Raw genomic sequence first — 6,000 nt, forward strand, 5'->3', positions numbered from 1 at the left:
GGGGTCTCGGCTTTACAACTTTGCCGAGCAACTACTTGGTCAGGAGCAAATACGTTTGTAAAATTCTACAAAATTGATACCCTGGCTGAGGAGGACCTGGAGTTCTCTCATTTGGTGCTGCAGAGTCATCCGCACTCTCCCGCCCGTTTGGGAGCTTTGGTATAATCCGCATGGTGCTTACGGAGTCCCCAGCATCCACTTAGGACGTTAGAGAAAATAAGAATTTACTTACCGATAATTCTATTTCTCGTAGTCCGTAGTGGATGCTGGGCGCCCATCCCAAGTGCGGATTGTCTGCAATACTGGTACATAGTTATTGTTACCAAAAAATCGGGTTATTGCTGTAGTGAGCCATCTTTTCTAGAGGCTCCTCTGTTATCATGCTGTTAACTGGGTTTAGATCACGAGTTGTACGGTGTGATTGGTGTGGCTGGTATGAGTCTTACCCGGGATTCAAAATCCTTCCTTATTGTGTACGCTCGTCCGGGCACAGTATCCTAACTGAGGCTTGGAGGAGGGTCATAGGGGGAGGAGCCAGTGCACACCAGGTAGTTCTAAAGCTTTTACTTTTGTGCCCAGTCTCCTGCGGAGCCGCTATTCCCCATGGTCCTTACGGAGTCCCCAGCATCCACTACGGACTACGAGAAATAGAATTATCGGTAAGTAAATTCTTATTTTTTTGATGGCTCAGTGTACACAAACTTTGTTTAATACTCAAAGTTATTAAAAATATTGTATTAAATGAACTTCAGACTGTGTGTATAAGGTGTATATGACACATAAATGAATTCTGTGAATGTACACACACTTTGTTTAATGCACAAAGTTATAAAAAATATTGGCTAAAATGACCTTCAGGCTGTGTGTATAAGGTATATATGAAACATAAATGCATTCTGTGCTTAGATTTAGGTCCCATCACCATAATATCTCGTTATGGTATGCAATTATTCCAAAATACAGAAAAATCCGATATCCAAAATTCCTCTGGTCCCAAGCATTTTGGATAAGGGATACTCAACCTGTATCAGACGGATATATCGGAATTGTATGAAATCGTGTAAAATCGTCCTAGTGTATGGGGCCCTTTATAGTCTCTCTATGCTGGGGCTGTTGTGAGGGCTTCGCACGCGGCTTGCAATCTGGAGCGGACAGCTCCTCCAGACTGTCATCACCAGAACATGACTGCTTCACCAGCCGTGCACTGCTCCATCCCTCACTGTCACCGGAGGCCCACAGAGGTTTTATAGAGAGAAGCAGATAATAACTTTACTTTACTGTCCAAGGGTTCACTGGATGGTAAAGTAGCCTGTCACCACTGCCAGGACACACAGACAGCACAGCTCCTTCCTTCAGCACTGTCACCTCACAGCTCCCTCTGACAGTTGGTCACCCTCTTGTAACTCTCCCACGTATCACCCTACACTAGTCATGTGACCTGCTCCTGACCTGTTGAGCAGTTTTTGGGGCTGCTTAGAAATTTGAGCATGGGGCAGTACATCTAAGACCGTATTTTAATACAAGTGTGACTCCACTATATATATATATATATATATATATATATATATATATTTCTCTATCGTCCTAGTGGATGCTGGGGTTCCTGAAAGGACCATGGGGAATAGCGGCTCCGCAGGAGACAGGGCACAAAAAGTAAAGCTTTTTCCGATCAGGTGGTGTGCACTGGCTCCTCCCCCTATGACCCTCCTCCAGACTCCAGTTAGATTTTTGTGCCCGGCCGAGAAGGGTGCAATCTAGGTGGCTCTCCTAAAGAGCTGCTTAGAAAAAGTTTAGCTAGGTTTTTTATTTTACAGTGATTCCTGCTGGCAACAGGATCACTGCAGCGAGGGACTGAGGGGAGAAGGAATCAACTCACCTGCGTGCAGGATGGATTGGTTTCTTGGCTACTGGACATCAAGCTCCAGAGGGACGATCACAGGTACAGCCTGGATGGTCACCGGAGCCACGCCGCCGGCCCCCTTGCAGATGCTGAAATCAGAAGAGGTCCAGAATCGGCGGCTGAAGACTCCTGCAGTCTTCTAAAGGTAGCGCACAGCACTGCAGCTGTGCGCCATTTTCCTCTCAGCACACTTCACACGGCAGTCACTGAGGGTGCAGGGCGCTGGGAGGGGGGCGCCCTGGGAGGCAAAATGAGTACCTATAAAGGCTAAAAATACCTCACATATAGCCCTAGAGGCTATATGGAGATATTTAACCCCTGCCTAATTTTTCTAAATAGCGGGAGACGAGCCCGCCGGAAAAGGGGCGGGGCCTATCTCCTCAGCACACGGCGCCATTTCCTCTCACAGCTCCGCTGGTCAGGACGGCTCCCAAGTCTCTCCCCTGCACTGCACTACAGAAACAGGGTAAAACAGAGAGGGGGGGGCACATTTATGGCGATATTTTTGATATAACAAAGCAGCTATAAGGGAGCACTTATTATAACGCTATCCCTGATATATATATAGCGCTTTTGGTGTGTGCTGGCAAACTCTCCCTCTGTCTCCCCAAAGGGCTAGTGGGTCCTGTCTTCGTTAGGAGCATTCCCGGTGTGTCTGCTGTGTGTCGGTACGTGTGTGTCGACATGTATGAGGACGATATTGGTGTGGAGGCGGAGCAATTGCCAAATATGAGGATGTCACCCCCTAGGGAGTCGACACCAGAATGGATGCCTTTATTTATGGAACTACGGGATAGTGTCAACACGCTAAAGCAGTCGTTTGACGACATGAGACGGCCGGACAATCAATTAGTGCCTGTCCAGGCGACTCAAACACCGTCAGGGGCTGTGAAACGCCCTTTGCCTCAGTCGGTCGACACAGACCCAGACACAGGCGATGACTCCAGTGGTGACGGTGACGAAGCAACCGTATTTTCCAGTAGGGCCACACGTTATATGATTTTGGCAATGAAGGAGGCGTTACATTTAGCTGATACTACAGGTACCACTAAACAGGGTATTATGTGGGGTATGAAAAAACTACCTATAGTTTTTCCTGAATCAGAAGAACTAAATGACGTGTGTAATGAAGCGTGGGTTGCCCCTGATAAAAAGCTGATAATTTCAAAGAAATTATTGGCATTATACCCTTTCCCGCCAGAGGTTAGGGAGCGCTGGGAAACACCTCCTAGGGTGGACAAGGCGCTAACACGCTTATCTAAACAAGTGGCGTTACCCTCTCCTGAGACGGCCGCACTTAAAGATCCATCAGATAGGAGGATGGAAAATATCCAAAAAAGTATATACACACATGCAGGTGTTATACTACGACCAGCTGTAGCGACTGCCTGGATGGGCAGTGCGGGGGTAGTTTGGTCAGAGTCCCTGATTGAAAATATTGATACCCTGGACAGGGACAATATTTTACTGTCGTTAGAACAAATAAAGGATGCATTTCTTTATATGCGTGATGCACAGAGGGATATATGCACACTGGCATCACGGGTAAGTGCTATGTCCATTTCGGCCAGAAGAGCTTTATGGACGCGACAGTGGACAGGCGATGCGGATTCAAAACGGCATATGGAAGTTTTGCCGTATAAAGGGGAGGAGTTATTTGGAGTCGGTCTATCAGATTTGGTGGCCACGGCTACAGCCGGGAAATCCACCTTTCTACCTCAAGTCACTCCCCAACAGAAAAAGGCACCGACTTTTCAACCGCAGCCCTTTCGTTCCTTTAAAAATAAGAGAGCAAAGGGCTATTCATATCTGCCACGAGGCAAAGGTCGAGGGAAGAGACAGCAACACGCAGCTCCTTCCCAGGATCAGAAGCCCTCCCCGGCTTCTACAAAAGCCTCAGCATGACGCTGGGGCTTCTCAAGCGGACTCGGGGACGGTGGGGGGTCGTCTCAAAAATTACAGCGCGCAGTGGGCTCACTCGCAAGTAGATCCCTGGATCCTGCAGATAATATCTCAGGGATACAGGTTGGAATTAGAGACAGATCCACCTCGCCGTTTCCTGAAGTCTGCTTTACCAACGTCCCCCTCCGAAAGGGAGACGGTTTTGGAAGCCATTCACAAGCTGTACTCTCAGCAGGTGATAGTCAAGGTCCCTCTTCTGCAACAAGGGAAGGGGTATTATTCCACTCTTTTTGTGGTACCGAAGCCGGATGGCTCGGTAAGACCTATTCTAAATCTGAAGTCCTTGAACCTGTACATAAAGAAGTTCAAGTTCAAAATGGAGTCACTCAGAGCAGTGATAGCGAACCTGGAAGAGGGGGACTTTATGGTATCCTTGGACATCAAGGATGCGTATCTCCACGTTCCAATTTACCCCTCACACCAGGGGTACCTCAGGTTCGTTGTACAAAACTGTCACTATCAGTTTCAGACGCTGCCGTTCGGATTGTCCACGGCACCTCGGATCTTTACAAAGGTAATGGCCGAGATGATGATTCTTCTTCGAAGAAAAGGCGTATTAATTATCCCATACTTGGACGATCTCCTAATAAGGGCGAGGTCCAGAGAACAGCTAGAGATGGGATTAGCACTGTCTCAAGAAGTGCTAAAACAGCACGGGTGGATTCTGAATATTCCAAAATCCCAGTTAATGCCGACAACTCGTCTGCTGTTCCTAGGGATGATTCTGGACACGGTTCAGAAAAAGGTTTTTCTCCCGGAGGAAAAAGCCAAGGAGTTATCCGAGCTTGTCAGGAACCTCCTAAAACCAGGAAAGGTGTCTGTACATCAATGCACAAGAGTCCTGGGAAAAATGGTGGCTTCTTACGAAGCAATTCCATTCGGCAGATTCCACGCAAGAATTTTCCAAAGGGATCTGTTGGACAAATGGTCAGGGTCGCATCTTCAGATGCACCTGCGGATAACCCTGTCGCCAAGGACAAGGGTGTCTCTTCTGTGGTGGTTGCAGAGTGCTCATCTATTGGAGGGCCGCAGATTCGGCATACAGGATTGGATCCTGGTGACCACGGACGCCAGCCTGAGAGGCTGGGGAGCAGTCACACAAGGAAGAAACTTCCAGGGAGTATGGACGAGCCTGGAAACGTCTCTTCACATAAACATTCTGGAACTAAGAGCAATATACAATGCTCTAAGCCAGGCAGAACCTCTGCTTCAGGGAAAACCGGTGTTGATCCAGTCGGACAACATCACGGCAGTCGCCCATGTGAACAGACAGGGCGGCACAAGAAGCAGGAGTGCAATGGCGGAAGCTGCAAGGATTCTTCGCTGGGCAGAGAATCATGTGATAGCACTGTCAGCAGTGTTCATCCCGGGAGTGGACAACTGGGAAGCAGACTTCCTCAGCAGACACGATCTTCACCCGGGAGAGTGGGGACTTCATCCAGAAGTTTTCCACATGCTGGTAACCCGTTGGGAAAGACCAATGGTGGACATGATGGCGTCTCGCCTCAACAAAAAACTGGACAGGTATTGCGCCAGGTCAAGAGATCCGCAGGCAATAGCTGTGGACGCGCTGGTAACGCCTTGGGTGTACCAGTCGGTGTATGTGTTTCCTCCTCTGCCTCTCATACCAAAAGTATTGAGAATTATACGGCAAAGAGGCGTAAGAACGATACTAGTGGTTCCGGATTGGCCAAGAAGGACTTGGTACCCGGAACTTCAAGAGATGATCACGGAAGATCCGTGGCCTCTACCTCTAAGGAGGGACTTGCTTCAGCAGGGTCCCTGTCTGTTTCAAGACTTACCGCGGCTGCGTTTGACGGCATGGCGGTTGAACGCCGGATCCTAAAGGAAAAAGGCATGCCGGAAGAAGTCATTCCTACTTTGATTAAAGCAAGGAAGGAAGTAACCGTGCAACATTATCACCGAATTTGGCGAAAATATGTTGCGTGGTGCGAAGATCGGAGTGCTCCGACGGAGGAATTTCAACTGGGTCGATTCCTACATTTCCTGCAATCAGGATTGTCTATGGGTCTCAAATTGGGATCTATTAAGGTTCAAATTTCGGCCCTGTCGATTTTCTTTCAAAAAGAATTGGCTTCAGTCCCTGAAGTCCAGACTTTCGTTAAGGGAGTGCTGCA

Source organism: Pseudophryne corroboree, chromosome 1 (genome assembly GCF_028390025.1).
Source record: "Pseudophryne corroboree isolate aPseCor3 chromosome 1, aPseCor3.hap2, whole genome shotgun sequence".
Lineage (NCBI taxonomy): Eukaryota > Metazoa > Chordata > Amphibia > Anura > Myobatrachidae > Pseudophryne > Pseudophryne corroboree.